The sequence below is a fragment of the Kogia breviceps genome, chromosome 10 (genome assembly GCF_026419965.1).
Source record: "Kogia breviceps isolate mKogBre1 chromosome 10, mKogBre1 haplotype 1, whole genome shotgun sequence".
NCBI classification, from domain to species: Eukaryota; Metazoa; Chordata; class Mammalia; order Artiodactyla; family Physeteridae; genus Kogia; species Kogia breviceps.
The window spans coordinates 94,154,208-94,170,991 of NC_081319.1; the positions used below are offsets into that span (position 1 = coordinate 94,154,208).

General features: G+C 40.9%; 2 pseudogenes; one reads left to right on the forward strand and one right to left on the reverse strand.

Moving 5' to 3' along the window:
- The first annotated feature begins 7,313 nt into the window (after window positions 1–7,313).
- On the forward strand, window positions 7,314–11,163 carry LOC131763231 (small ribosomal subunit protein uS2-like; annotated as a pseudogene).
- LOC131763229 (actin-binding LIM protein 1 pseudogene) lies at window positions 8,667–10,206 on the reverse strand (annotated as a pseudogene).
- Window positions 11,164–16,784: the final 5,621 nt, after the last annotated feature.

Genomic DNA, 16,784 nt, shown 5'->3' on the forward strand with positions numbered 1-16,784 from the left:
TGTCAATGCAGGGGACACGGGCACACGGATCCCTGGTCCGGGAAGATCCCATATGCCACGGAGCAATGAAGCCCACGAGCCGCAACTACTGAGCCCACGCGCTGCAACTACTGAACCCGGCACTTCTAGAGGCCGTGCTCCACAAGAAGAGAAGCCATCGCAATGAGAAGCCCGCGCACCGCAATGAAGAGTAGCCCCTGCTCACCACAACTAGAGAAAGCCTGCATGCAGCAACGAAGACCCAATGCAGCCGAAAATTTAAAAAAAAAAAAAAATCAACTGTGAAAAAGTTGTAACATTTAAATATGCATTCCAAGTTTGGGTAGGGGAGGAAGGAGAAGCAGGAACAAATAAATGAAGACAGCATGAAATGAGTGTAAAATATTGTGGTTATTGGAGACACTGGTCTGTGTTTCGCATGTACCACTGATTAGGTAGCACCTGGCATAGTACCACTCACATAGGAGACATTTATATTAATCAGTACTCTTTGCTGCAGTTATCAGAAATCCAACTGTAACTGATTTAAGAGAGAAAAACTAAATGAATTTACTGACTTGCATAGAAAGTTCAGGAGTACCTTAGGTTTCAAGGATATCTAGTTATAGATAATCATAATGGCTTCAGGAATCACCTGTTTTTCTCTTTCTTTGACTTCGCTTTTGAGAAAGTAAGAGTGTTTCTGTTTCGGTGATAAACCTAATTCTAACTGGCTTAAGCAAAAATAAAATTACTGCCTTTTGTAATCAACAAATTCAGAGGTTCTACATAATATAAGAAGGTTCAACAGTACATCTAATAGGCATTCCAAAAGAGAAAAAAAATAATGGCCAATAATTTTCTAGAATTGAAGGAAGATGACTCTTTACATTGAAGAAGCACATCAAGTCTTAGAAAATAGCATATACATATAACACATATATGATGAATATAAGCAAAGAGAAAAATAATGATCTTAAATAGCAGCAGTTAAAACGTAACCTAACTAGAAAGAAATGACATTTATACTGGAAGCCATATTGTCAAAAGTAAAAATATGCCAAAGATAGTGGAACATATATAGTACAGAGTATATAACTATATATGTATAGTTATATATATATGTAACCTAGACAACCTAGTAAATCATCACTCAAGAATGAGGATGTGATGTAATGCACCACTGCTAATCCAAACAACACCCTGATCAACCCTAGTCCCTTCCCATCATACTCAGCCAAGGACTGAAGACTCAGGGATATAAAAAGGGAAGTATTCATGAGTCAAAAATATAAATGGGGGCTTCCCTGGTGGCGCAGTGGTTGAGCAGGGGACACGGGTTCGTGCTTCAGTCCGGGAAGATCCCACATGCTGCGGAGCGGCTGGGCCCGTGAGCCATGGCCGCTGAGCCTGTGCGTCCGGAGCCTGTGCTCCGCAACGGGAGAGGCCACAGCAGTGAGAGGCACGCGTACCGCAAAAAAAAAAAAAAAAAAAAATTAAAAAAAAAATATATATGGATTCTGGAAAGAGGGCAGTACATGAATTTTGAATCTCCATGAATCACCACATCCAAACAGACTGTATAGTGAAACCAAAAATGCATGGGGCAACATTTACAACTAAACTAGGTAACAGATAACTCCACAAACCCCCAAATACAAGTGTGGGATCAAACCACAAATGCAAAATTGCATAGTGCTAATGCCGAAAAAAGTCAGATAAAAACTGGGAAAATATTAAGAAAATTATATAAGACATGAAAGAAAAATCAGAATAGGGACTTCCCTGGTGGTCCAGTGGTTGAGACTCCATGCTCCCAATGCAGGGGGCACGGGTTCCATTCCTGGTTGGGGAACTAAGGTCCCGCATGACGCAGCCAAAAAAAAAAAAAAAAAAAAAAAATCAGAATTAAAAAAACCTCAGAAATAAAGTAACAACTTGGGAAAGAATTATAAGTAAGAGAAAAAGTGGTTTCAGAAAATACTGAACTAGAAGGAACGCAGGAGTAAATACAGATGGTGCCCAAGTGAACTAGAATTTGAAAATGAGATTTTAAATAAATATAGAAACAGAAATGATTTTAGAGAAAAGATAAATATTGAAGATAGGTAAAGAAGATCCAGTGTATGGATTAAGAGTTCTTGCTAAAGAAAACCAAAGCGAGCTAACAGAATACAACGCATAATTCAAGAGAACTTTTCCTGAAGTAAAATACATATATTCTATTTATATATATTCACATATATATTCATATATACATTTATATATAGATATATATATATTCGAAACCTCACACTGAAAGAGTATACTGTGCGCCTGAAAGCACTGAACATGAACAAGATGTATTCTAGTCAGTAAAATCACTAGACTTTACATTTTGAAAAATGGTCATTTAGGCCAAAAAAAATTTATGAGAGAAAATTGGATTACCATGAGACTTCAACATTAACACTTTATGTGAGGAGAAAATGGTGAAACATTTAAAATATTCAAAAAAAGAAAATGAGAACCAAGTACCCTGTATCCAGCAAAACTGACTTTAAAGTATAAAAGCCTACTGGTTATCAAAATGAAAGAACTCAGAATGTTACCTGAGTTCTTCCTGAGGGGTGCAGCTCGGGAACCACAATTACTGACAGTGACACAAAGACAGTTAGCGAAACTTTCAATATTACTTGTCGAACCAAGACTAAATGAGGCTTTGTTTCAGTCAGGGTCAAGAGATAGAAACTACACAATAATTTGAACAGAGGACATTTACTATGAAGAATATTAATGGAATAAAGGGAGGCTGACTAGCAAAAGGCAAAGAGAATTCTTACCATATAGGAACAGTAGATACAGGGAACAGCCACCACTCCTGAACTGAAATAGAATGGCCAAGAAGCACCCTTGCCCCCATGCCCCATCCACCTCCTTGTTGGAGAGGGCATAACTGTGGCTCCCTGCTGTGGCCTCAGTGCGCACCATTAGTTAGAAATCCTCTCTGGAGTTCTTGGAGAACTAGCCACAGCAAGGTCCCTTTATCAGAATTCACCGCAGAGTCCCAGAGAAGCCACTTACAGGAAGGTACTATGCCAGCAGCACTCCACTCCATGAAGCCATCTAAAAAACGGTGTACTGGGGGAAGCTGCCCGGGGAAGCTGCAGCTTGTTGTTGGCTACTGGGCACTGCTGAAAGGAACCACACACTCTGCAGGAGCCCAGGGAGATAAGTACAGGAGAATCAGAAAGAGAAGCCTCTTCCTCCTCCAGTGCCTCCCCGCCCCTACTCTGGCCCCGCCCCCTCCTTGCAACAGTACCTTCTGCTAGCAAAGCCTAACATTAAACCAGCTGATATGGGAGAAGTATTTACAGAGTTCAGCTCTATTATTGCATAGCAAGCAAAGATTTGGAGCTGAGAGCCACACAAAGTATAACCTGAGATGGATTTGTATTCTGAAATATTGGTACAAAATTACTGTAAAACTGGAAAGGAGTTTGGGAGGAGCATCGGCAAAAATTTAACTTTTCAGTACATTGACGGTGGCAATATTAGTATTTTGAGAATGTATGTGTAATATGGGGTAAAATGAGTAATTATCATTCGTATGAACTACCTATCTGGTTTCCTGCATCTTTTCAATAGCAGTGCTCATTCCTATCATCTGGAGCGTGGTTTTGAAATACCAAGTCCCACTTAAAGAAACAAAGGCTACTTGGAGACATAGGTGATTCTAGATCTGGGGCAGGAAATGTATAGAATGAGCATAAAATATCTCGACATACTGAAGAGCAGAGGAACTATTAAAGACTTCTAGGGTCATGTCCAAAGGACCCAGGAGCCAACTTGAAGAGACTTCCCATTGGCCAAAGATGGGACAGTTTGAGTTTCAATAAGGGTAATAATTCGAATGGACTGAAACCCATTAAATACGTTAAAATACATAAATTCATAATAATAATGTAGTCTTACCAGAGGGATTAAACCTGAATCTGATCAAGTTGAATCTGATCAACTGCCAATTTACAGGAAATAGAGGACAAAGACACATTGAAATACACCATGAGTGTGCAATCTGCAAAATCCAGACTGTGGGGAACCTTGCAATCAGACAGCTGAGTTCAACAGATAAATTGTAAGAAAAAGAAGGTGGAGAACCATTAGATTAAAGGAGACTTAAAAGACATCAAATTATTCTAAATGATACATTAGAACAGTTAGACTAATTGATATTTTCAGGACACTAAAATCTGGAACAAGACAAGGATGCCCACTCTCACCACTTCTATTCAACATAGTATTGGAAGTCCTAGCCACAGCAATCAGGAAAAGAAATAAAAGGCATCCACCTTGGAAGGGAAGAGGTAAATTTGTCATTATATGCAGATGACGGGATATGATATATAGAAAACCCTAAGACGCCACACAAAAACTACTGGAACTGATAAACGAATTCAGCAAGGTAGGAGGATACAAGGTTAGCATACAGAAATCAGTTGCATTTCTTTACATTAACAATGAAATATCAGAAAGGGAATGTAAGAAACCAATCCCTTTTAAAATTGCGTCAAAAAATAAAATACTTAGGAGTAAACCTGACCAAGGAGGTGAAAGACTTATATGCTGAGAACTATAAAATATTAATAAAGTAAACTGAAGATGACGCAAAGAAATGGAAAGATATCCTATGCTCTTGTATTGGAAGAACTAATATTGTTGAAATGGCCATATTACCCAAAGCAATCTACAGATTTAATGTGATTCTTACCAAATTACCCATGAGATTTTTCACAGATCTAGAAAAAATAATCCTAAAACTTATATGGAACCATAAAAGACCGAGATTCGCCAAAGCAATCCTGAGGAAAAAGAAACAAGCAGGAAGCATAACCCTCCCAGACTTCAGACAATATTACAAAGCTAACAGTAACCAAAATAGCATGGCATTGGCACAAAAACAGACATATAGATAAATGGAACAGAATAGAGAGCCCCAAAACAAACATACACAGACCTATAGTCAATTACTTTGACAAAGGAGGCAAGAATACACAAAGGAGAAGAGATAGTCTCTTCAGCAAGTGGTGTTGGAAAAGTTGGACAGCCACATGTAAATCAATGACATTAGAACACACCCTCCTCCCACCATACACAAAAATAAACTCGAAATGGCTTAAAGACTTAAATATAAGACACGACACCATAAAACTCCTAGAAGAGAACACAGGCAAAACACTGTCTGACATAGATCGTACCAATGTTTTCTTAGGTCAGTCTCCCAAGGCAATAGAAATAGAAACGAAAATTTTAAAATGGGACCTAATCTAACTTACAAGCTTCTGCACAGCAAAGGAAACCATAAATTAAAAGACAACCTACAGGCTGGGAGAAAATATTTGCAAATGATGCGACCGACAAGGGCTTAATTTCCAAAATATTAAAAGAGCTCATATAACTCACTATCGAAAAACAAACAACCCAATCAAAAAATGGGCAGAAGACCTAAATAGACATTTTTCCAAGGAAGACATACAGATGGCCAAGAGGCACATGAAAAGATGCTAATGTCACTAATTATGAGATAAATGCAAATCAAAACTACAAGGAGGTACCATCTCACACGGGTCAGAATGGCCATTAATAAAAAGTCTACATATATGAAATGCTGGAGAGGGTGCAGAGAAAAGGAAACCTTCCTATACTTTTGGTGGGAATGTAAATGGATGCAGCCACTATGGAAAACAGTATGGAGGTTCCTCAAAAGGCTAAAAATAGAGTTACCATATGATCCAGCAATTCCACTCCTGGGCATATATCTGGACAAAGCTATAATTCAAAAAGAAACATGCACCCCAATGTTCATAGCAGCACTGTTCACAATAGCCAAGACATGGAAACAACCTAAGTGTCCATCAACAGATGAGTGGACGAAGATGTGGTACATACACACAATGGAATACTACTCCCCCTTGTGGTTGCCAAGGGGAAGGGTGTGTAGGGGAGGGAAGGACTGGGAGTTTGGGACGAGCAGATGCAAACTATTATGTATGTAGGATGGATAAACAAGTGTCTGACTGTAGAGCACAGGGAACTATATTCAATATCCTGTGATAAACCATAATGGAAAAGAATACGAAAAAGAATATATATATGTCTAAATGAATCATTTTGCTGTACAGTAAAAATCAACACATTATAAATCAACTATACTTCAACAAAGTATTTTTTTAAAGACATCAAATTAAAGAGTAAGACTAAATTATAGTGTCTAGAGGTACACTTAAAGACATTTTTAAAAGTGGTGACTATCAAAGTCAAGATAGTGATTACTTTTGGGGGAGGCAGGGGGGTTGTGATTGGAATGGAGAACACAGGCTTCTGGTGTGATTGACAAAACTCTTGATTTGGGAAGCGAATACAAGTATGTTCACCTTGTAATAAACCATCTGTTTATTAACCAAGATGTTAATGAAACATTTTAACCAAGCTGTTAATGAAAGTGATAAAAATGGAGAATTTTTCACTCAAACACCTAAACTCTATATAGAGTACACTTTAGTAAGAGGGAGATGGAACTCAAAAGCAAGGAATGAGATGCAAAAAGAAATGACTGAGTAAATTAGATCCTGAAAGGATATAATTCCTGAGTTAAATGAATTTGAGAGAGAGAGTCTGGAAAATTATAGTGAATTGACCACATTCACTCATTTTCTTTCCAAAACACCCACTGAAGTGAAACAAAGGAATAGTTATAAACCAACAAGGTGGATGCAGTTTTGCAAGACAGTAGGTCACTGATTTGAGGAGAGGCTCAGAACTTGGAGGTATAAGGTACTTTGGGAAGTGGAAAGTGCTTACAGGAAGCTGATGAGTAAAAATCTGTATGCTGAATAATGACTCCTTATCCCCCATTTCTTTTCCCATTCCTCTTTTTGAAATTCCATCAGCCAAACCCATGCCTCCTAAACTAGATATTGGAGTATTATTCTTTTGAGAAACTGAAAGGTCCCAGAGAAAGCCTTCTATATGTTGCCATTTGGAGGCCCAAGGGCAAAAAGTTTGGTTTACCAGCTTATCACTCTCACCTGAAACCTATTAGTACGTAAAGATAAGTGTAGAAAGAAGTCCCCCAAACAAAAGTGAAATCTATAAATATGAATTGCGGAGAATAATATTGATGAGTATTTGACAATTAAAAAAATAGTTGGATAGGTATACAGAAAACCAAACAAATTTTTAAAAGAAAGGCTATCATTAATATCGGGAAAAGCAAGCCTTTCTGTGTTACCCAAAAAGGGGTCCATATGGCATTGTTCTGATTTCCCATCTTAACTCAAAAGGAAACTATCACAATGTCCAGAGCCCCTGATAGCCTGAAAATGAAGGAGCAGGGTGTCCTCAAATTCCTTGCAGCAGGAACTTACCTTGGTGGCATCAACCTTGACTTCCAGATGGAATACAGCATCTGTTACCGAATCGGGTTCATTTTGCGGGATGTGCAGCAAGCCGAAATGCTGAGACACTGCAGTTTGCAGCCAAGAGAGGGTTTATTCACAGGGCAACCAAGTGAGGATACGAGGATATGGGAGGACAAATCTCAAATCCGCCTCCCTGAAGGAGAGCAGGGCGGTCTGAGGTGTGGGGAGAGTGGGGAAAGGTGATTGGAAAAAGGTGCGGTAATCGTCGTTCTGCGCAGGCGTAATAAGCTACAGGCCTCCCCACGTTCCAATGAGGAGGCACTCAGCACAATCTGAGGGTGGAGTCCTCAGCCCTCTGATGTCAAAGGTCACCGAGTGGGCACTCGTGCATGCCCTGTTGGAGGGTGGGTGGTCCTAACCAGTTCGTTTGTTTGTTTTTTTGAGAGGAGACAGAACTTTTGTTTTTGATCAAGACTGCGGTGGCCTTTGGACAAAACTCACCTAACAGCATACAACTGGGCCAATCTGGAGACAATCCCCCTTTCCTTTCTTTGTAAGAGTGGAGGGCTGCGGGGCTGAGACATCTCCTGTCCTTGGTGGGGCAGAGCACACTTTCTGAAGTAGGAAAGGGTTTAAGGAGAATTTTCATTCACTCCCTTTTCCTCTCTTTCTCTTATTTTTTTTTCTTTTTAATAATAGGCTAAGTAATTTGCCAATCAGGTCCGAGCAAACAGTAGGGGACAAGGAGCATGTTAAAAATGACTTTGGTGGCTATTGAAACAGAGCTGCCGGGGGCCGCGATTCTGCTTTCCCTCGTGCTGAAGCCCAGGCAGGGCTGCAGGAGGCCAGTGAGGAAATGGAGGGCAAAGGCTGCTGCCACATGGATCTGTCCCTCGGGCTCTTCCTTCTCAGCCACGGCGCTACATAATAAATATACTCGTACTTTGGAATTATTACAACTGCTTTTGTCCATGCGGGATCCTAAGGGCACTTGCTGGCTCTTACCCATACAGTCACACTACTATTGAATAACAGTTGAAAGAAAACAAAAGTAGCTCCTGCTGTGCACACAGGTGATGGAAAAAGGTCACACGTGAACACTGCTGTCGAGGGGGGAACACAGACATTTCTACCCCGCTGCTTCTGGGCGAACGTTGCCATGGGCTGGCCCAACATTTGGCTCATGGGTGTTTTAATCAGATTTTCCCTTTTGGTTGTTGCTAAGGGACAGTAGTTTGCAAATTCTCCAATCAAGTTTGGACCTTAATACCACGTCCTATGTGTCGCCGCCATGGTCAGTCCTTTTTCTAACTGCTGTCTATGTGTGGTACTCAGAAGAGTTTTGCTTTTTTCTTCATGTCGTTACGTCTCCAAAGAGGTAACTTGTCAAAATCCTGGATGGACATTCCAAAGATTTCCCGAAACACTTCTGGGGCTAAGTGGCGCTCTAGCCTGGTTCTGTCCACATCTCTCAGGATTTTGCTGCGCCCTCTGTTGGTCAGCATCAGCATTTCATGTGGAAATATCTTTGGTTCCAACATGTTAGGCGTGGAGACACCCCGGTCCATCCTCATTCCAGGCATGTGGCCATCTGGGAGGGTCTGGTAGTCTCGCACTCCCCAGCTGACATCCCCATAGCTGTCGTACTGAGCAGTCTGTAGAAACGGGCCGGTGAAGCCCATTTTTCCCATAGCCTGGGAGAGATGAGGTTTTTGATGATAGAGCATGTGAAGCTGAGTTGACGCAAGAATCATAGCACCCGGCGGCCAGGGAGGACCTCTCCAGGCTCTCCCTCTCCTTCTCCATCTCTTCTTTCAGTATCATCTGGCCCAGGCCCGAGTCGAGCTTCATTGATTGCTCCTCTTGCAGCTGCCGGCGCCTCAGAAGCTCCTTGTCATCTTCCTCTCTGCCGCTAGATCTGCGTCTCATGTCAGCTCCTATGGTGGCAAGTGGCGGGGGACAAGGCCAGTGGTCCGTTTCAATCTTTGGTATCTCGCTGCGGTCTGGAGCCTGGGCTGCTGGGAACTTGGAAAATTTGATGATGTCTTCTGAAGACTTGTCCTGGGCTGCCAAGGCAGCATGCTGTTTGTAGATAGGTGGTTTTCGGCACATGTTGATCCCTTGATCAGGTCTGTGAAAATGCTGGGGAGAGCGAGACGTGGTTGGAGTGTAGCTGTGACGGCTGTACACAGGGGAGCTGATGGAGCCCTGGCTGGCGGACCGGTGGATCACGCGGTCCCGCCCATCCTGGTACCCTGCTGCTGATGGAGTAGGAGACAAAGTCCTTGGAGACTCTCCCAGGCTCTGCCTCTCCTGTTTGTCATCATAGCCCGAAGAGTAGAAAGGCTCATAGGTAATAAGATCTGGACATTCAATGTCATAAATTGCCTTGACCTTGGTAATGGCTGCTAAATCCTTGTAATCCAGGATTTCATTGTCCACTTTTGCATAGATAGTATGACCTGGGGACCCAGGGATACTGGAGCCTGGTCTAGAATAAATGCTTTCGGAAGAAGTCCTGGTAGGCCGCAGTTTTTCCTCGGTCTTGGTGGATTGCTTACAGCTGGGATGCCAAACGGTAGAACCTTGAAGATACATTTCCCCTCCTTCTGTGAACATCTGGTTGCATCTGCTGCATCGTGCACAGCTAGGGTGGTAATGTTTGTCACCTGCCTTAATCCAGGGCTCCTTTTCTTCTGCTTCGGTTCCTGGTTTTGCTAGGCAGGGAACTCTGGGCTTCAAACTCACAACACTGCAAAGAGGCTTGAAAACGCCAGACCTCAGCCCGACAGACCAGGGCTCCCTGCCCGCCTGGGGGACGCAAGTGGGCTCCTCTCTGAGGCAAGGCTAACGAAATGCGCCCCTAACCAGTTTTAATCAGCTCAGATGGAACTAGACATAGCTGACTCCAAGTCCTAAGTTAGGCTACCTGCTGCTTGGAGGACATGCAATTAAAATAACCTTGATTAGTGAAGGCAGATGAAATGTATTTAACTCATGATTACCTATAGTTTCATATCTGCAAAAAGTGATGGCATCTACATCATAAATCTGAAGAGAACCTGGGAGAAGCTTCTCCTGGCAGCTTTTGCTGTTGTTGCCATTGAAAACCTGGCTGATGTCAGTGTCACGTGAAATACTCCAGGAATACTGGCCAGTGAGCTGTGCTGAAGTTTGCTGCTGCCACTGGAGCCACTCCTCTTCCTGGCTGCTTCACTCCTGGGACCTTCACTGGCCAGATGCGAGTGGCTTTCTGACTTCTAGTGGTTACTGATCCCAGGGTTGACCACCAGCCTCTCACAGAGGCATCTTATGTCAACCTGCCTACCACTGCTGTGTATAACAGACACTCCTCTGTGCTGTGTGGACATGGCCGCACCATGCATCAGCAGGAGAACTCACTCAGCTGGTCTGATGTAGTGGATGCTGCTTCAGGAAGTTCTGCACGTGTACGGCACCATCTTCTGTGACCACCCCTTGGGGGCGTCAGGCCTGATCACTACTTCTGCAGAGATCCTGAGGAGAGTGAAAAGGAAGAGCAGGCTGCTGCTGAAAAGTCCGGGACCCAGGGAGAATTTCAGGGTGAACGGACCGCTCCAGCTCCTGAGTTGACTGCTACTCAACCTGAGGTCACAGACTGGTCTGAAGGAGCCCAGGTGCCCCCGTGTCTGTCCAGCAGTTCCCTGCTGAGGACTGGAGCGCTCAGCTGGCCACCAAAGACTGGTCTGCAGCTCCCACCACTCAGACCACTGAATGGGAAGGAGCAACCACTGAGGGGTCTTAAGCTGTTCTACAGACCAGCTGAAGACTATTTCTTAAATAGAAAATGGAAATAAGGGTGATGGAAAATAAACAGTTAAATAACAGAAAAGCAAAAAAAAAAAAAAAATAGGCCCAGGAAAGGAAACATTAATCATAATTACTACTTGACTTATTATTGAATAATATTTACAGTCATAATAATATCAATTCTATTATTTTAACCAAAATTTGTGATGTATTTACTATGAGAGAACAGAGGAAGAGAGAGAATAGAGGAAGTAGGGAAGAGATAAGTCGGCTAAATGCTGATCTCCTTATTAATAGAAGTCAATAGTTGACATCTAAAACTGATATATAAAAAAATCAAAGTAAACATATTCTTTAGAAATACAGAAGCAATGAGGTACCACATCACACCAATCAGAATGGCCATCATTAAAAATCTATAAATAACAAATGCTGTAGAGGGTGTAGAAAAGGGGACCCTCCTACATTGTTGATGGGAATGTAAGCTGATACAGCCACTATGGAAAACAGTATGGAGGTTCCTCAGAAAACTAAAAATAGAATTACCATATGATCCAGCAATCCCACTCCTGGGCATATACCCAGACAAAACTATAATTCAAAAAGACACATGCACCCCTATGTTCATTGCAGCACTATTACAATAGCTAGGTCATGGAAGCAACCTAAATGCCCATCGACAGATGAATGGATAAAGAAGTTGTGGTACATATATACAATGGAATATTACTCAGCCATAAAAAAGAACAAAATAATGCCATTTGCAGCAACATGGTTGGACCTAGAGATTATCACACTAAATGAAGTAAGTCAGAAAGAGGACAAATACCATATGTTATCACTTATAAGTGGAATCTAAAATATGCCACAAATGAACCTGTCTACAAAACAGAAACAGAATCATGGACATAGAGAACAGACTGGTGGTTGCAAGTGGGAGGGGATTGGAGGAGGAATGGAGTGGGAGGTTGGGGTGAGCAGATGTCAGCTTTTATATGTAGAATGGATAAATGACAAGGTCCAACTGTATAGCACAGGGAACTATATTCAATATCCTATGATAAACCATAACGGAAAAGAATATAAAAAAAGAATGTATATGTATGTATAACTGAATCACTTTGCTGTACAGTAGTAATTAACACAACACTGTAAATCAACTATACTGCAATAAAAAATTTCCAAAAACAGAAATATAGAAGTAAACGTCAGATGAAATAGCTAAAAGAATGCAAGGTACATAGGGTCACCTTGGTGGAAACTAAATGAAGGCTCCCCTTCTCCAAGACACATAAACCTGTAAGAAAGTTATTTTAATATCTTGATTTTGTAAAAGCAAAACCAAAAACACTATCGGACTTCCCTTGTGGTCCAGTGGTTAAGACTCCATTGGGGCTGGGGGTTCGATCCCTGGTTGGGGAGGTTCTGCATGCCACGCAATGAGGCCGAAAAGGAAAAACAAACAAAAGAAACAAACAGACAAAAAATCACTGCTATTTGCAAGAAAATTATGTCTGTGCTGTAAATACACCTGCAAGGTTTACGCAGTGCACTCCCTCTACAGCAACAAGCCTGCTTCCAGGGAGCAGAATGGGGTCTGCAGTGGGGAAAGGTAGGCAGAGTATTTCCAGTTTTCCTCTACAGTTTGATTTTTTTAAAGTATATATATCTATTACTCTGATGGCAAAGAAAGAAAAAGTGAAGGGAAGGGCTGGCTTCAGGTATGGCTAAATAGAGAGGATTCAAGTAATGTCATCAGGATCTGGATTCTCTCAGCAACGCAAGCACTCCTGTTAGGCTCAAAAGATTGCTTCAGCCTTTACTTTCTCTCTGTGTTCCTAGTCTTGAGAAGGAGTGAGCTTTCTGGGGGTGAAAAGTTGTGGGTCAATAAATGGAGCCTGGACCAGTTAAGTGGCAGGGAAGTCACTGAAAGAACAAGACAACAGCAGGAAAGAACATTAACAGAGTCAAATAGGAAAAGAAGATTCAAAAAAAAAGGAAAACGTTTAAAATATAGCAGGAAAGTCGAGGAAAAGGAAGATGGAGAAAAGACCAGGACATTGACGAGGGCATTTCTGACTTTGAGAGGATAGTTCCATGGTGCAGTGGCAGCCCAGTCATTTTGTTACAGTGGTTTTCAAAGTCTGCTTCCTGGACCAGGAAACAATAGCAACACCACCTGGGAACTTGTTAGAAATGCAAATTCTTGGGTCCCACATCAGACCTTCTGAATCAGAGACTCTGGAGCTGGGCCCCACCAAGCTGTGTTTTAATAAGACCTCCAGTTGCACGCTAAAGTTTGTTGGTGGTGTGAATTGGTAAAAATCTCGATATAGGACAATTTAAGAATATTGGTCATAATTAGAAATGCATATACCCTTTAACTCAGGATTTTCACTTATAGCAATGTACCGTACAGTTATTTTCATGCAGACAAAATGACTTATATACAAGATTGTAGCATTATTGATTGGAAACTAAATGTCCATCAATGGGGACTGGTAAAATCTACAGTGATGCAGCTATTCTATACAATGCTATGTAGCTATAATAAAAAAGAGGAAACTCTTCATGCACTGATGTCCCCCAAATAAATTATACCCATATCTCCAGATTAAGTTGCAAAAACAAGGTGCAAAATAGCAATATATATATATATATATAATGCAATGACTTTATGTATGTTGACAAAACCTCTGGAAGGACAAATAGGAAATAATATGGTTATCTGTTGAGGGCGATGGAAACTAGGTTATAAGGAAAAGGGTGAGAGGGTGCTTGAACTGTGGGACATTATCACTTAATCAAAAAACATTTATTTTGAAATTCTCCAATGAATTCAACCCTGTATTACTCGAAAGCAGGTTATCATCAATTTTATTTTTTTGGCCGAGCCTCATAGAGTGTGGTGGGATCTTAGTCCCCCGACCAGGGATCGAACCTGGCCCAGGCAGTGAAAGCGTCGAGTCCTAACCACTGGACCGCCAGGGAATTCCCATCATCAATTTTAGTGTAGACGCTACAACACTGCCTACAATGGCCTCCCGGCCTCCAGGCTTCTCTGGTCTTGACCTGTTCCAATTCATTTCCTACACAGTTATAGGAAATGTTATATCTGCCTCTAAATCCAGATAATCAATCAAGAGAAAGACAGAGTCTTTGATACCTTACCCGAGTCCAGCAAATCCTCTTCCCGAGGTGATCAATGCTGGAAAAGATGAATCCCCAGCCAAGGTGACCAGGTCTCTGTACAGATCACACATGTGGAAACCTCAACAATATAACTGCATTAGAAGGCAGCACAGAGTTATACACATAAAGTATCAAGGGGGCCATTTTATTTCTTCTTCTGTAATTGTTATTAAATATTTTAAATTTCAGATCCAAACTAGAAAATTTTACTTTAAACACATTTGATATTTTTAGTTAATATGTAACAAGATCACAGAAAATAGGCTTTATATCTTTACCTGACCCTTCTTACTCTGGCATCTGAGGTTTGGGAGCAGAGGGAGAGGAGAACAGCTAGTGTTTGGTTGTGTAGTGACAGCTTCTGTGTGTGTGTGTGTGTGTGTGTGTGTGTGTGTGTGTGTGTGTGTGTGTGTGAAGAACACTTAACGTGAGATCTACCCTCTGAACATTGTAAATGTACGATACGATATTGTTAACTATAAGCACGATGTTGTACAGCAAATCTCTAGAACTCTAGTCTTGCACAACTGTCTGTTCTACCTGCAAGAAGTGTGGATCCAGAAGGGCTTTATATAGGAGGTGATTTTGAGCTGAGTTGAGTCATAAATTTATGTATTATAAGGACATAGTAGGGAAGGCTACTCCAGAGAGAGGGAGGAACAAGAGTAAATTCATGCAGAGAGCTAAACTGATACCATGGTCTGGAGTAAAGGTAAATCTGGCAAAGTAGGGATGGGCTGGATTATGAAGGGCTTTTATTCCTTAGGAGGGAGTTTATCCTGTAGACAACAGAAGCTGTTGAAGACTTTTTTTTTTTTTTTACAGTAAAATATGCAGATCTTTATTATACAGTGCAGTGAGTTTGGGCAACTGTGTACACCAAAGTAACTACCACCCCAGTCAAAGTACAAAACATTTCCATCAACCCAGAAAAGTCTCCTGGGTCCAGTGGTGTGCAGGAGATAGCTCCCACACAGGCAATTCCAGACATCTCATCCCCATATCCTGTTGTTATCTTAAAGAGGGCCATGATGGGAAATCAGCAAATACTACAAACCAGAGATTCCCCCAAGAGCCAGTTTTCCAGCAAACTGTCACTCATGCCCCTTCTCAGTCAATCCTCCATGCCCAGAGAGGCAAATCAACATAGGTTTACTTTTGCTTGTTCTTGAACTTCACGCAAATGGAATTACATTTGGCATCTTGTTTTCTTCCATCAACACGATGTCTGTGAGATTCATCAGTGTTGTGATTTATTAGTAATTTGTTCCCTTTCTGTTACTGGGCACCATTCCAATGTACAAATAAACTGTATTTTTTCTAATTTCTTGTTGAAGGACATTCATTTGTTTCCAGTTTGGAACTATTAATTTTTATTTATTTTTTCCACCTTTATGGAGGAGTAATTGACAAATAAAACTTTTATACTTAAAGTGTATAACTTGATGATTTGATGTATACATGCATTGTGAAATGATTACCAAATTCAAGTCAATTAACATAGTTAACTTTTTCGTGTGTGTGCTGAGAACACATACAGTCTACTCTCAGCAAATTTCAAGTGTACAATTCCATATTATTAACTATAGTTACCATGCTGTACATTAGATCCTCAGAATGTATTTATCTTATAACTGAAAGTTTGTACCCAATTTTTAAAAAGCTCCTGTGGACATTCTTATGCAAGTATTTTCAAGATCATGTTTTCATTTATCTTGGGCAAATACCCAGAAGTGGAATTTATGGGTCATAGAATAGGTTTATTTTTAACTTTGTAAGAAAGTGCCAGAAAGTTTTCCAAAGGGGTAGTAGTGCACAAGCAATGTATGAAAGTTCTGGTGGCTCCAGATACTTGCCAGCATTTTATGTCACAGTGCTTTTTTATATTTAACCATTCCAATGTGTGTGAAGTAATATAACTTCATGGGATTTTGATCTGCATTTCCCTGAAGACTAATTATATCACACATATTTTTGTGGGCTTCTTAGCTATTCCTTTAACTTCTTTGGTATTGTGTCTGATAGAATTTTGCAGAGTATTTGATAGAATTCATCAGCAAAATGATCTGGGCTTGGAGGTGTCTTTGGGGAAGGTTTTTGATAATGAATTAATAGCTTTAGTAGATATTCAAGTTTTCTAATTCATTTTATTAGTATTTGTAAGCTGTGTTTTTCAAGGAATTTGTCCATTTTTTTCTAAGTTGTCGAATTTATTAGCCTAATGCTTTACTTTTCATAATATTCCCTTATCCTTTTTTTTAAATGTTTGCATTTTATTCTATTTACTTTTTTATACAATAGGTTCTTATTAGTCATCAATTTTATATGCATCAGTGTATACAAGTCAATCCCAATCACCCAATTCATCACACCATCATTCCCACCCCCTGCGGTTTTCCCCCCTTGGTATCCATGTTTCTTCTC